The 16,080-nt window shown below is 34.5% G+C and overlaps 3 long non-coding RNA genes across 4 annotated transcripts in view; 1 reads left to right on the top strand and 2 right to left on the bottom strand.

The window, feature by feature from the left end:
- Positions 1-2,363, bottom strand: part of LOC141455439 (uncharacterized) — a 74,341-nt gene extending 71,978 nt beyond the window's left edge. Inside the window, exon 1 of the long non-coding RNA XR_012459273.1 lies at positions 1,786-2,363. This is a non-coding gene — a long non-coding RNA (uncharacterized lncRNA). The remainder of the gene's footprint in view (positions 1-1,785) is intronic.
- LOC141455438 (uncharacterized) overlaps positions 1-12,338 on the top strand; it is a 37,067-nt gene extending 24,729 nt beyond the window's left edge. Inside the window, exons 2-4 of one of the 2 annotated variants that reach the window (XR_012459271.1) lie at positions 6,142-6,471; positions 11,905-12,011; positions 12,239-12,338. This is a non-coding gene — a long non-coding RNA (uncharacterized lncRNA). Of the gene's footprint in view, positions 1-6,141; positions 6,472-11,904; positions 12,078-12,238 lie in introns of those variants that run through there. The other variant, XR_012459270.1, reaches the window with a different exon arrangement.
- Positions 5,345-8,540, bottom strand: LOC141455440 (uncharacterized). Its single transcript, XR_012459275.1, has 3 exons — positions 8,303-8,540; positions 5,689-5,756; positions 5,345-5,616 (listed from the first exon to the last, which is right to left on the bottom strand). It is a non-coding gene; the product is annotated as an uncharacterized lncRNA (long non-coding RNA).
- Positions 12,339-16,080: the final 3,742 nt, after the last annotated feature.

Raw genomic sequence — 16,080 nt, forward strand, 5'->3', positions numbered from 1 at the left:
ATCTTCATATACAGTTTTTTATTTGAATAATTTTTTAGGTAAATTAGTATAAGTTATTTTGTAGGCCAGTAAATCTAGACTTGCAGTAAAAGTAAATCGTGTACTAAGCAGATTAGTTTTCGCATTACTTTTCATTCATTTGTCATTTTTAATTGCAAAAATGTCAAAGTAGTTCGCTACCTTGGGCTTTACCTTGACAGAAGACTTACATGGAACCCTCATACTCGACTTAAGAGAACAGAACTCAACAGACGCTTCCGACAACTGAAAAGACTAATCGACAACAGATCAAAACTCACTCTGGACAACAAAATACTTATATATGTAAGTATACTAAAGCCAGTCTGGGACTTATGGCATAGAACTGTGGGGAACAACCAAACGCTCAAATCTGCAAAGGATGCAGTCCTTGCAGTCTAAAATCCTTCGCTCTATAGTAAACGCTCCTTTCTACGTCACCAACCAAACCATTCACGCAGACTTGAACATTCCTTTCGTCACACAAGTTGCAAAAACACGATACAGAAAATTCCATCTTAACATTCAATCTCATCACAATCCACTGGTACAACATCAATCTTCAAGAACATTTCCAGACAACACTTCCAGACGTCTTAAAATACAGTGGCCTCGTGATCTCCTATCTGATGAAGAGAGCCAGTAGAATTTAGAATATTATTGGAGCGTTACGCTGGATAACTTCTCCTCTCTGATATGTGTGATATGTTGCTTATTGTTACCCTTGTTGCTTTTATAACGCATTGCGTTGATTGTAACTAAATGATTAAAAGAATTGCAAAAATGGAAACTTAATATACTGGATGTTATTGGCTTCTAAATACCGCCATCCACTAATTGCAGTAATGCGTACTTAAAATGTTTCAAAACTACATAAAGAGTTCGAAACGTGCTCCATCTTTTAGACCACTTCAAGAGAGAAATGTGTGAGTTGACTAAGAAACTAATCAAATCTAATTAAGATCAGATCGTGGTTGGGAAATAAGCTGCAGTTAGCACTGAAGAGAGGTTTATCGTGATCCCTAGCAAAACAATTCAATTTCAGCGATGTATCATTCAATAATTTCGAGCGAGAACCTTTCTTCAGATTGGTGCCTGATTGAAGCGTCAATAAGTATTGTTTTTCGAGGTGAAATCAAGCTCCGAATGAGATGAAATAGAGCTTTTTTGATCCACATCGAGGCGCCACCACGGTAACCGTGTGATAAGAGGCGAGATAAGCGAAGAAAAGAAGTATTGTGGTACTAGGTTCGATTCACGGCACATATACATCACGTTTTACGAAATCCTAAGCACTCCAAGAAAATCAATGTAGGCCCCCAAAAGGCGAACGATCCTAAAAAAACAGTGGACAATTAAAAAGAAAAAAACCCTACGCAGTTTACTTTAAAGTAATGGACAGGTGAGGTAGATTACCGAGATAGCAAATTACAGCGAGGTATTGTACAGTAATTACAATAATTTCTTTATTTGCGTTCTGGGTATTCCCCACACTATACAGTCTGACCCTTTCAGTAATTAATATAAATAATATTACAAAAAATAAAAACCATAAAATGCAAACAGAAATTAGAATATTACCTCTTTAAAATCAATGCAATTAAAAAATAAAATAAAGTTGTTGTAAACACTCATACGTAAAGATTCGAACTCATACAGATTCTTCAAACTTCGAATATTTGATACCCATATTTAATTATCACTAGCATTTCTCTTAGTAGAAGTGTACACGTAAATGTAACGAGACAGAAATAAATAGGTACTTACGGCTAAAGAAGTTTTCTTCAATCGATTCTAGCAGAATATTTAAATCTTCTAAACAGTACATTAAGAAACAACCACTGAGAAATAGAACCATATGTAACAGAAAAATGACAATTTAATGGGTAACTATCCACTTCCTTCCTCAAAAGTTACCTACATAGTTCGATTTTTCGGAATAATTTTTCAAATATATAAATTGTAAATTTATATGTTCGTAATCACTATACCAAGTTAAACAAAAATTTTCGGAGATTTTTTTTCTAAAAAAATCTCAAAATCTGATAAATATATTTAGTAAATTAGCACTTATATATTTTTATTTCAAGCAGTTAGATTATTTATACAATTATTTATAGAATGGCAGGTCCACATTTCATAAGATTTACTTTTAATAAAATAACATACAGAATTGACAAAAAAAAATTTTGTACTCTTTGGATTAGTGAAAACAAGAGAATATGTCTTATTTGTTTCTAGAATGCCCTACGAATGATAAGTTCGGAAAAGATTTAAATATCAATAATAAAGTGGTAAATAAGGAAATGGAAAGAATAGTAAATAATTTTGTTCAGAATAATATCTATAGAGTCTATAAGTATTTAGAAAACATTTTAAAGCTCCGATCATTTTTACTAAATGAATAGTAGTACAAGAAGTTCAGTTAGACACAAGTAATAATGATGTTAGTTATCAAGCTTTATTCCTATTTGTTTTTATTATTATTATAATTATTATTTGTTCTCTTTTCCTTAGGTTTTTGTTGAATATCTGTGATTAAAGTGCTAGTTTTATTTCTATTGTAGTATTGTTTTTTAGTTATCTTGCTTTTTTTTATAAAAACCAAAAAATAAACTTCTTTGTAACAGTTTGTAACCTACATATAAACAAATAAATATATGTACACATAAAGTAACAGTAAGGCAACCAATTCGCTTTAAATTTGGCAATTTATTAACAAATTATATCACTGATTTTGTCCCGCACTAGCACGAAGGTTTTTCTTTTTTGTATCCCTAACTGATTTCGGATTTCCATCCATCATTAGAGGAGAAATAATCAGTTTGGTGTAGAGAATTTTGTCTTTATGTCTCACACTTCACTTAATAACAGTGAGGGAGGTTACATTGTACATATGTACTATGTGAGATTTAAAATGTCAATGAATCGTAAAACATTTTTGAAAAATAGTTAAATAAAATGAATGAATACAAGTATGAATTTTAGTAAGGCTTGCTGTCTGATTTATACATAAGTAATGTATTAGACTTATCAACTTGGAGGTGTATTTTATAAATTATTAATTTCATTAATCACCCTCTGTCGATGAAACAGGTCAGGGGCACAAAAAGTAAAAACATGCAACTATATTTTCCAGCACTGCGGACTTAATCTACCATTTTTTCAGGAAAGTTACTACTTTGAGCACGAATGGTAAAATTCACCGAAATAAGTGACTCATCTCAAGACTTCCAAAGAGATTGATTGGTCTTGCAAGCTCTATATGCTTTTGGAACAGACAATTTATTTAACTTATTAAAATCCTTCACGCCAACTAATCCGCTGGCTTGATTATTTTCCAAAAAAAAATAAAAAATAAAATGAGTGGGGTAAAGTTAAACAAAGAAACTTGTAAGTTAAGAAAGAGTTAATAGCTGAGAGATGACTGTAGAGTTGTTGCTAATTTATAATGTGGAGCAAGAATGAGGCGAAGCTGAGACGTCGAGTAAGGCGAGGTGTGAAGTTCGAGTAGTGATTCCCACGCAGGAGATTGCAGGTGCCGTTACGGGCTGGACTTACCGTTCATAACGCCACTTCTCTACAATTATTTACTATATTCTAGTGGATTTTTATAATATATTCTAAATCTATAGTTTCATATCCCAATAAAATCACTGCAAAAAATGGTAGTGATTAAGAAAAACAGATTTTTTTGTTTTCAATAAATCTTATTGTTTTAATCAAGAATTGAACTCTTGTACGTAGAAAGAATAGGTGAGCGTTATAGAACAAGGTGAAATACAAATCTGGTAGTAGTTGAACTACAACACTAAACAGTAGAACATAGCCTTTGTGCAGCAGAATAAAGTAAAACTACTACCAAACAGTATCATACTATGGATTGCACAACTCCAGCGCAGGGTTGCGCGCTCTTTCTATCCCCACTACCATTACGCAGAGTAAACTACACCGTTATCCCCACTATATCCCCCTTCATAGCGTTCTCCGACTAGAAAGTTGCCCGATTTCTAAAACCAACCAACCAGAGACCTTCTTTATATTCTCGGCACAATTTCGTTTTATTGTACATTATGTATATATTTCTTTAACACTCTCAACAAATAATACTTTTATAAAATCGTATCGCAGTTATTTCTGCTAGTTCCGAAAAAAAAAATATATACATTTATATATTAGTTGGCTAAAATTTGTTTTAATTAAATTAAATAGACAGATTTTAGAGGCAGTGGTAAATAATATTTAGAAAACAGTTCGCTTCAATTAGTCGCCCTATTTAAAAAACAAAAAATTCATCAACTTAAGAAAAACAACTTTAATACAATATTGTTTAATATGTTAAAACAAAACTGCTGCGACTTTCACAGTATTAGGTAAAAGGGCAGATTTGTTACAAAATGGATTACTTAGTTTCATTAATAAATACGTCTTTTTCCTTCTTTTTAGCAGAAAAAGATAAAAGCCAGAACTATAGTTCTTCACCTGATACTAGAAATTTATTCATTTTAAAAGAAAAAACTTATTTTTAACTAACAGCTTCTTATATCGTTACGTATTAAAGGAGAGCTATGTAACATAAAACAGACTACAACGTAATACAATTCGTCACGTAATGCCTGCTGCATAACTTTTACGGATATGTCCTTCAATAAAATATTTATATTTTAATCAAGTCCATATTGAGGAAATTTAGTATATTTTTGTTATTCTTAAATTTACTGTGATTCGTTTTATTCGGTAGTTATAATATCGATTTTTACATCAAATAAGTGAATCAGGAGTATTTTGAACAGTGTAACTGGAAAGCTATCATTATTGTTGGTCATCTACAATGGAAGTTCAATCACGTAGAAGTTGAACAACCCATTTCTTCATCATTGAAAATATAAGCATTCACCAAAGGCGATAAATCGAATAAATCGAAGAAGTAATGACGATACGATATAGTATTTAAGTTTATATAACACACAAGTCTATTGCACTAAAAATGATTTTAAAAGCTTTTATCGACTTCTCAAGTTGATCTTTGTCCTAAATTACTGCCACATCTCTGTGCAAAGCTGGGAACAAAGTAAACCTTAATAAAAATTAAGGATTTTTACCTATTTAGTATTTAAACTATTTTTACAATGTGTGAAATATTACAGAGATGCCATCGTTCGAACAAAAAATCCAAAATTTCCGGATTTGCAATTTTTATAATCAGATTTTCTTCAAACTGTATACTTGAAGTCAATTTAACCCATAATAGAACTGTTTGTTGCTCTGAATTGGACATTCTATAATCCTTATGGATTCAATTACTGGATTTTTTCAATCTTGAATTTCATATTGATTAATGAGAAGTTTACAGTAAAGTAAACTTGCTATCCGACTCCTTCAACGGTACAGATAGGTAGTTTGATGTAAAGCACGCATGAAAAAATAGGTATTACTTTACTTATTTTTGAATAAAGAAGAATGTAGATTCCATTTAAATATTTGTAAATTTTTGTATTTTAATTAAAGTCAAAATCTCGATCATTCTGCAAGAATAATTGGCGAGTGAAAAGTGATTGCGCAAGATCTCATTTTATTTTTGACGATCATACATTATGCCTAGAAAAATAACAAAGTTTGGTAAGGGTTACCCATGCAAAATTAACGCTTAATTTTCTAGGAGTGCCTTACCTTTGAAATGGCGTATTCTTTCAGCAGTTAAGTTTCATCTCAGTGAAGAACTGCGCATGTGTTTGAGACTGAAACGGCACACATAATTTTAACGAACAATTGTGAGCATTCAGACTTGGTTTATTAAAAATGAAGCATTTGTATTCTGAAAAACAGTTGTTAAATTCAAATATTCAGGCGGCTTAACGTCCAACTACCAATCAGGTGTTGTAGGCGGAGGCGACTAGCAAACATGCTTTACTGTAAATTTCTTTTATTAACCTTTAAATAAAAATCCAAGGCCTAAGACCGGGAATCGAACCCAGTACCACAATGCATATTAGCTTCGCAGGTCTCGCCTCGGCTACCGTAGCGCCTAGCTTACTTACTGACTTATTTAAAACCAGGATATGATTGAAATTATATATTGAAGCAAATATTAATTCAAATATAAAGCAATGTTTTATTTTTTAGGAAAAGATATCGGGTAGAGTTGAAACGCTACAGGAGGCTACAACATGGCTAGCAACTGAATCTATGAATGATACTTGAATAAGCAAACCGTTCTTTTGAAGGACGTGCAAGGAAGGAAGAGGATTTGACCAGAGCTAAGATGGCTAGATATGACGTGAGACTTAGCAGCACCAAGAAGAAGAAACGCTTCCAAAGCGTGAGTGATAGTGCCAAGTTCCTCTAGAGCACTGACAAGTAGCTGCAGATCATTACCTCCTAGACAGGCAACACCTACTTGTAACCAGAGTAATAGATCCTAACAGGTGTAAAAGTAAATACGAAGGAGCTTAGGTATGAATGGGTCTTTAATCGCAAACAGTCAGCCGAGAAATTCAATCCCTTGATACCTTACATTGATAAAAACAAAAATATTTCTTGATCTTTGATCGAATGAACAACTATGGTGGATTCAAGAACAAATAAAGCTAGTTTTAATAAATAATCTTCAAATTTAAAATGATTCCTAATTTTTCATCCCAAAGTTTTAGATGATTTTAGAAGGTCCAAGGTTACGGTGAAACTAGAAATGCTATAACCTTGGCCATTAATCCTTCGGTGATTGTACGAACAAGGACTCTAAAGATTGCATATTTCATCTTAATTTATAATTGATTCTTTAATCTAACTTGTTGATGCAGAGTTTTTTGGTGTCCCATGTTCTTATTGAGTGTGTAATTTAATTCAATTTAAATATTAAGACATTAAAAAGTATGAATGGAATATATTTGTATAACCTTCACTATGGTTTAACATTTAAAAAAAAGGATACGATAAAAATATTGAAATATGATGAATGTAAATCTACAAGAGAGAAAAATTTTTTATGAATGGTGTAGTAAAAAAAGGCTTAAAGAACCTGTTGAATAGTATACTATCAATAAACAGAAGTTCCGGTCGAATAAGCGACCACAAAAGTGGAATACGAACCGGCCTTTTGAACATCAATTGCCATGAAAATTACATCAGTCGCCACGCATGTTTGTGGAACAGTTATTAAATCTATATATACCCTCACATGGAACTAAGAACTTTTATTGTATTTCCAAGTTAGGGAGATTGATGCTTGTTTGATTGATTTGCTAGAAATAGTTATTTTTTTGTTTTTACTAGAGTAAGGGATAAATCAGATCATAGTTTTTCTTATAGTTTGACCGACACAGAACTTAAAAGGACTCGTCACGAAAGCAACAAGCGAGTAACTTTGTCTTTATACTTGTTGAGATTACATTTTCGAGTTAGTTCCGCAAAAAAAGAACTTTAATTTGTTTTCATTGCAGAAAATCTCGCAGAAACACAATGATTATGCTCAGGGCCGGATTTAGATGAAAAAAGGCCCTAGGCTATTCCACTTATGAGGCCCTTTCACCTCCCATTTTTAAGTTTGTAAATTACATGAAAGATAATAAAATACATCACTCCTGTGATATACAGGGTGAACCAGCAAGTATTGCCCATAGGCCTACAGTGTGTAGTACATCTGAAGTAGAGTTCAATGACGTATTGAACGCCAACTTCATATTTTCCACTGTTCTTGAGTGACGTCACTTTAATTTTTTTTTTCTAAAATCATTACTTTTTTTTTTGCAATAAAAATGTTATTACTCAGAAAGTTTTAGTCCGAATTCGAATCTGATGACACGGTTAGAAAGACAGATAAATTTTCTAAAAATTGACACCATTTCGAAGCATAAGTTATTCTCCAAACAGCCTCAATCTTCCTCCGAATGCTGGAAAAATAATAGTAATCAAAATTTTTAAGAAAACTCATTCAGCCCTTACGTGATCATTATCAGACCTAGGTGCTGGCACTTTTTATAAAAGATTGCTTGTTTAATGGGCTTTCAAACGGTATATCATTTTCCAGGATTCCTTTTATCTTTGTATGAGAAATTACGTTTGTTTTGCAAGAAAACGTGTTCACGAGCACACAACAGTGTTAGTTATCAAGTAGTTTAATTCATTGAAAACTCTTTTAGATGGACCGGTAGTCAATTTTAAAGTAGGCTGTCTTTAAATAAGGAAGTCAAAGGTTACAAATTGCACTTAAAACAAAATAAATTCTAAATTCTTTGAAATATTTGAGAAAATGTTTTTAGAATAGTGTAATTTTAATTTTGCTAACAATTTGAATGTAGGCTCCTCTTGATCTTGAGACCCTAGGCTGAAAATCCGGCCCTGATTATGCTGCAAGCCCCGCACTTGTTTTTTGATGACTTTAGAAATTTCATTAAATGTTTAATTACACCTGATTGGTCAGTCTTTCTCAAAATGGCGATCCACAGAGATATTTCTATTTCTATGGCAACCGAGCTAACTTTATTTTAAAAGAGTGGTTACAAGAAAAATCGATAAAAATATCTAGTTTAATTAAATTATCCTTACTTTATCCTAAGATCTAATTTCAAAATTTCTGTTAGATTGGATGGTAGATCTTGCCTCAAGCCTTGAAGCTCTGCAATGCTAATGAGTTGATCTTAGCTCCTAATTCTGGGTCAATCCGTCATGTACTTAAACAAAACCCCTCTGCGAATTTTTAGAAGATTCTAGGAGAGCTGTAGAAATTTGGTTATGCAATATTATATATATTTTATACTCAGAACCTCAATTTGTCAGCACATGGCTGATAATAATCATTAACGTGAAAAATCTGAATAATTTAAAGGAATATTAACTCCTCATTAAATTACTAAATATTTCTTTCAAGACTCCTGAACAGATTGACAGTGCAGTAGAAAACTTTACCTCTGCCATACAGCAAAGTGTACGGAATTCTACAACAAATAAAAGACCTCGTACTCTACTTGTGAGGTTGTGTAACCTCACTTGCCAAGCTAATTGCATATAATTAAACATTTCACTTATATTTGAAACTATTTTTTGAAGTGCAAGGTTTGCCATAGAGGTTCTAGGTCGCTAGATTTGAAAAAGAGGGACAATTTACAAACGATCTTTTAGAATTGCAATTAATAACATCCAAGAGGAGGGAAGGGATTAGCTATGAGGTTAGCATACTGGACTCCCACGCGGAGGTCCCGGGTTCGAATCCAGCAGCTGACCCTTAGATTTTCTCTTCCTAGGAGCTTCTTACAGCTCACTGTCCGGTGATGGACAGTGTTGTCTGTAACGAGAGAACACTGTCCGGAGGCCGGCAGTGCACTGAAAAAAGCTCCGGGCGCTAATAACCTCAGATGTTGATGCGCCAAAAAAAAAAAAAAAAAAAAAAAAAAAAAAATACTCTACCTGACCAGTTCTCTTTTGTACCTAGTGACATACGAATCCTTATTACTTATAAAAGACGGATACGATCGTTATGGCAAAACACACGACTACCTTCTTACAAACGTAAATTTAATCGCCTAGCACGTCTTGTTAAGAAGGAGTTGAGTAATACGAAAATGAGCAGCACGAAAAATTCACTGCAGCGTTAAACACTACAGACAACTCACTATGGAACACTACACGACGCTTACTTAAGTATAAGTTCACTTCACCTCCAATTAGACGTGAGGATGGTTCTTGGACCAAGACTGACCGCGACAAAGCTGATCTATTCTCTCAACACTTACATACCACTTTTACACCCCACACTAACATATTCGACTCCGAACATACCAGCAAAATTGTAGATGAACTTAATAGACCGTTACCTCTCGAACTTCCTCCCAAAGCTTTCTCTCCTTCTGATGTTAAGTATGCTATCCAGAATCTTCCTAGGAAAAAATCCCCTGGTCACGATCTTATCACCGCCCAAGTCCTCCGGCAAATGCCAAAACGTGCTATCGTTTTCCTTACCTACCTATACAATTCAGTACTTAGAACCACATTTTTCCCGACTCAATGGAAATTCTCCAAAATAATAATGATTCCTAAACCTAAAAAGCCAGTAAACAGCGTTTCGTCCTATCGTCCTATAAGCCTTCTTCCAATCTTAGGAAAACTCCTTGAGAAACTGCTCCTAAAACGAATTTATCCTCTCCTAGAATCACAGGAAATACTTCCGTCCCATCAATTTGGTTTCCGCGCTCATCACTCTACAGTCCAACAATGTCATCGTGTTGTGGATGTAATCTCAACCTCTCTTGAGAATGGACAGTATTGTCCGGGAGTTTTTCTCGACGTTGCTCAAGCTTTCGATCGCGTCTGGCACCGGGGATTGCTTGCCAAACTCAAGAGCATCCTACCAACTACATATTTTCTCATCCTTCAATCTTACCTTACTGGACGCTTATTTAGTGTCGTCTGTGGAAATTCCTACTCTCCTTGTTACCCAGTTCGAGCAGGTGTTCCCCAGGGAAGTGTCCTTGGGCCTGTACTCTACACCATATACACTGCTGATATTCCTACCAATCCTCGTACCTTCCTTTTTACTTATGCCGATGATACGGCCATCCTCTCTCCTCATAAAGACCCGGTCCTTGCCTACCGCTTCCTCCAATCCCATATAGAATCTCTTGAGCCTTGGCTAAAGAAATGGAGAATTAAAATTAATGAAAATAAATGTAATTACATTACATTCTCCCTAAGGCGAACTATCCTTCCACCCGTTTACCTAAACCTCACTCCTCTTCCCACAACAGATTGTGTTAAGTATCTAGGACTCTTCATGGACAAACGCCTAACCTGGAATCCACATACTAGACTCAAACGGAAAGAACTGAACAGACGATACAAACTTCTCTCTAGACTTCTTGACAAGCGATCTAAACTCTCTCTACAGAATGAACGACTTATCTATACTATGATACTAAAACCTGCCTGGACTTACGGAATGGAACTTTGGGGCTCAGCCAAAGCTTCCAATATCTACAGAATCCAATCCTTCCAGTCAAAAACTCTCCGTAGAATCGCTAATGCTCCTTACTTTGTTTCCAATCATACCTTGCACCGAGATTTCCTTGTTCCCTATGTTTCTGAAGCTGTAAGATCCCGTTACTTTAAATTCCACACATCAATCACCTCACATCCCAATCCTCTAGTAGCTCAACTTACCACTCTACCAGGAAATCCTCCCAGGCGGTTGAAGCGCAGGTGGCCACGCGATCTTCTAAATGAAGTAAGAGCCAATGTACAATAGTGAAGTGTACCACTTTGGGAGTTTCACCAATGGGTGAATTCTCCCCTCATGTATTCATGTATCTATTCCACTATCATGTTGTATCAGCTTCACTTGATGCAGAATTATTCTGCAGTTGTGAAAATAAATAAATTTAAAAAAAAAAAAAAAAAAAAAAAAAATATTTCTTTTATTTATTTTTGTTGTAATTTTAGCCCTGAGGCTGTAACTGTAAACTAGCTAGTCCTTTTAAAAAAAGATTATTTCGACAAAACTAGCTAAATTATCCCTGATTAATGGGAAAGGTATTTTGTTTTTAAGAATCTTACCTTTGCTCGTCACCCTTAGTGGCCCACCCACAATAATTCCCGAACAGTTCAAAAAAACCAAATTTTCTTTTATTTAAGAGGCCATTAATAACAATTTCTGCCGGAAGCAAAATTGAGAGAGATTGCATTATTGAAACAAGTGGCAAAAAGAACGAGTCAAAATATCTGAAATCTTGGGAACTTAAAATTGTAAGAAGTTAAAAATTAAAACTACCAATTTTTTTAAAAAACTTGAAACTTTATTTAAAAAATTAAGAAAATTATAACAAAAAACAAAAATTAATATTGAAATGAACAATAATTATATATTGTCACGATTAAAAGGACACCTCCTTTTTACAGAATGACGTAATGCAGAGATAAGTGACGTATACGGGTGTCGTGCGTGGTCTAACAGGAATTTTTTCCACTGTCATCACCGAATATGAGCAAACACGATCAGAAATATGGTTAGATTTTCTGTTTCATTATAATCTTATCAGTTTATTTTTTTATAATAAACAGTGATAACACAAGTTGTTTTAAATTCTTTAAAATTGTATAAAATATCAATTGAGATATTTAAAAAGTTTTGTCTTTGTTCCATCTATTTGAAAATACTTAATATGATACTTTATTCTTGACCGTTTGGTAGTTACCAGTATATTTTTTTTTTTGGTTCTGGTTTGTTGTCCAGGTTGGAATCCATTATTCCCATTTAATTTGCGAACGTTTTATGTTAATTGTTTATTCAATGAAATTCAGAGATACAAATATGAATACGTTTTAACTATTAATGTTTAAATTATATATGTAAATTGTATAATAAATAATAAAAACAATAATTGGTTAAGATACATCTTTAAATATTACTGTAAATAAAGAAACATTCTTGACTGTAGTATCATTTTTTGAATTCTTTTTTGAAAGATTTAGTTTGTCTGTTTTTTCTGTTGTATTTTTCGTCGTTTTACTTACTACTCTATAACAGAGGTTCCCAATCTTTTTTCATTAGTGTACCCCTTTACCTGATTGTTTCCTTAGTGCGTACCCCTAACATATATATATAATATATAAATAAAAAAATAAATAATCGTATTCTTGATTTTACGTATTGTAACTTTAAATTAACAGCAAAACAATCTGAATATTATGTCTTGTAAAGAACATATACATACGATATGTTCCTATCAAAAAAATCATTTATGAATAGGTAAACATTTCAAACCAATAACTATTGCTGGGGTCGTAAATTGAAACAGCAAAGCGATAATAAAGGAGAAGTAAATTATATGCGGGCCATGTCTAATATTAGTCAAAACTAAAGCAGCATTTTTTCGAATTTTTACATTTTCAAGAAATCATTTAATAATTTTTGATATACAAATATATTTACTTTTAAAAAAAATACTGCAGTATCGAATGAGTACTTAATTCTTGTCAATTTATATGTTATTCAGTTTTATTATAATAATTTTGTAATTAAGTTGTGGGAATCATTTTTATATAATTTTTTTCTCATTAATAATATATCTGTATAATTTTTATATCTTCCGCCATAATAACTTTATTTTTGCGTACCCCTAAACAATCTTTCGCGTACCCCAGGTTGGGAACCGCTGCTCTATAAGAGGGTCGTTTGAAAAGTCCGTGCAAAAATAAAAACTACTTAATTTTTGGGGGTAAACCTTTTTTATTTTTCAACATAGTCTCCTTTTAGGCTTATACACTTCGTCCAACGCTGCTCTAGTTTGTTGATCCCTTCCGAATAATAGGATTTGTCCAAGTCTGAAAAATAGCCATTCGTTTCTGCAATCACCTCCTCGTTTGAATAAAATCTTTTTCCCGCCAGCCATTTCTTCATATTGGGGAACAAATAGTAGTCCGAGGGAGCCAAGTCTGGAGAATAGGGGGAATGTGAAACGAGTTGGAACCCTATTTCCATTAATTTTGCGACCACAACTGCTGAGGTGTGAGCTGGTGCGTTGTCGTGATGGAAAAGGACTTTTTTGTGGGCCAATCGTGGGCGTTTTTCTTGCAGCTCGGTTTTCAAACGGTCCAATAACGATGAATAATATGCACCTGTAATAGTTTTACCCTTTTCCAGATAGTCGATGAGGATTATTCCTTGCGAATCCCAAAAGACAGTCGCCATAATCTTTCCGGCCGAAGGAACGGTCTTCGCCTTTTTTTGGCGCAGATTCCCCCTTGGTCTCCGGAGTGTAGTGATGTATCCATGTTTCATCCACAGTGACGAAACGACGCTTAAAGTCCTGCGGATTCTTCTGGAACAGCTGCAAACCGTCCTTGCAACACTTCACACGATTTCGTTTTTGGTCAAGCGTGAGCAATCGCGGCACCCATCTTGCGGATAGCTTTGTCATGTCCAAATGTTGATGCAAAATATTATGTACCCGTTCATTCGAGACGCCCACAGCACTAGCAATCTCACGCATCTTCACTCTTCTGTCATCCATCACCATATCATGGATTTTAACAATGATTTCTGGAGTAGTAACCTCAACAGGGCGTCCAGAACGTTCCGCGTCACTTGTGCCCATATGGCCACTCCGAAAATTTTGAAACCACTTATAAACTGTTTCAGAGTGCTGAGTCACCATAATGTTTATCAAGCTTCTCTTTAGTCTCCTGAGGCGTTTTGCCTTTCATAAAGTAGTGTTTAATCAACACACGAAATTCTTTTTCCTCCATTTTTTGAAAATCACTCGACTTCCTCGATTCAAACGAATGCCAAACACAAAGAAATAGACCGATCTGGCTGAAACTTGGTGTGTGTTCTTCCAAGAGATGCTACTAACTAAACATAACCTCGATACGCGCCAGTAGTGCTATCTCTCTGACTTTGCACGGACTTTTCAAACAACCCTCGTAATACTAACGAAGACCTTAAAATATGTATTTGAAATAAGTGGTAATATTAAAATGTACTGTGATGTTTATAGCCCCTCAAAAAAACTAGAATAAATAATAAAAATAAGGGAAATATAGACTATATACAAAAATAAATAAATAATATCGGCTAGTAATTTCAAGTAGATTCAGAACCTGCATCTTACGTGCCTGGCAAGGATAAACTGAGTAGATTCTGTGAGAAAATAAAAGGGAACAGGATTACATGTGTTGTGTGTTAGTGTGATGGGATAGGGTGGCTCAGCATCCTGGCTGTTCGGAGAAGAAAATAATCCGCGCCTTCATTCTTTGCTTAGGAGCCTCTCTCTAGACTCCTGAGTCTCATTAAAGAGACTGATTGGAGTGGGTGTTTACTAACTAGTGGGTGCCACAATAGATGCTCTCGATCGTGGTGGCATAGGCTCTTTTTCAACCCTCTTAGAATCTTACCCTACAGAACAATAACAAAATAAATAAATATTGCGTTTTAATGATTCCATTTTTCATATTTTTTTATTCACTTATTTCTTACTTTTTCTACTGTGGCATCACTTACTCAAATACAAATACTACACAAATAACTTCAAAGGTAAATGCAATTAGTTGCATAAAGTGTCCGTACAGCTCAGCTGGGCTAAAATCCATATAGGAACTGTCAGCAATGAGAGAGCAGCTGCGAAACTCAAGAGTTGAACAATTAACTTTTACTCTTACAGCGAGAAGAAGCAAAGAAAACATTCTGCAGGAATGGCAACCCATGTTGGAGTCTTCCTGTAAAGGTTAAACAATTATTAAACAGTTGTTCCCTAGAGTCACAGATTGTCTAAAGCTATAAGATGACCCTAATAGCTCACAAGACATGGAAAAATAAGAACCTATTTGAAACACTTTCACCTAATAAAATTGGTACGTCAATTTGGGTTCTCATACTTTTTTTTTTTTTTTTTTTTTATCTTTTATTTGAAATTTACACCTGCACTCGTACAGTACAATAAGTAAATATGCTGGGCGAACAATAAAAATGGCGTGGCAATCATGAATGATGATCATCCAGTGATGACCATCATTAGTCTACCAGTTGGTCACGGGGCCAACGGCGCCTCAGCCGTCTTTGGGGGTTGGAGGGAAGTGTGGTTGAGAATAGGTTTGCAGCTAAAGGATTAGGGTGAAATGATAGTTTTTGGTGGAATGTGTTGTTGCGGGTTTTGGCAAGTTCTGGTATAAATGGAATGTTGAGGTCTGTGTGTATGGAGTGGTTACTGACATAAAAGGGAGCGTTTACAATGCGGCGGAGTATTTTAGATTGGAGTGTTTGTAATCTGTTGATGTTAGATCGTTTAGCTGTCCCGTAAAGTTCAAGTCCGTAAGTCCATATTGGAGCAAGAAGGGAAGTGTACAGTCGACGCTTGTTCTGTAGTGTTAGTTTTGAGCGTTTGTCCAGTAGTCTAGCAAGGAGTTTGTATCGTTTGTGTAATTCAGCTCGTTTAAGTCTCGTATGAGGGTTCCAAGTTAGTCTTTTGTCTAGGTACAGTCCAAGGTACCGCACATGGTCGGCTGGTGGGATAGGAGTGTTATATAAGAAGACAGGTCCAAGAGTTGTTCGTTTGAGTGTGAAGACTATGTGTTTGG

Source organism: Rhodnius prolixus, unplaced genomic scaffold (genome assembly GCF_049639745.1).
Source record: "Rhodnius prolixus isolate KJV_2025 unplaced genomic scaffold, Rpr scaffold_4, whole genome shotgun sequence".
Lineage (NCBI taxonomy): Eukaryota > Metazoa > Arthropoda > Insecta > Hemiptera > Reduviidae > Rhodnius > Rhodnius prolixus.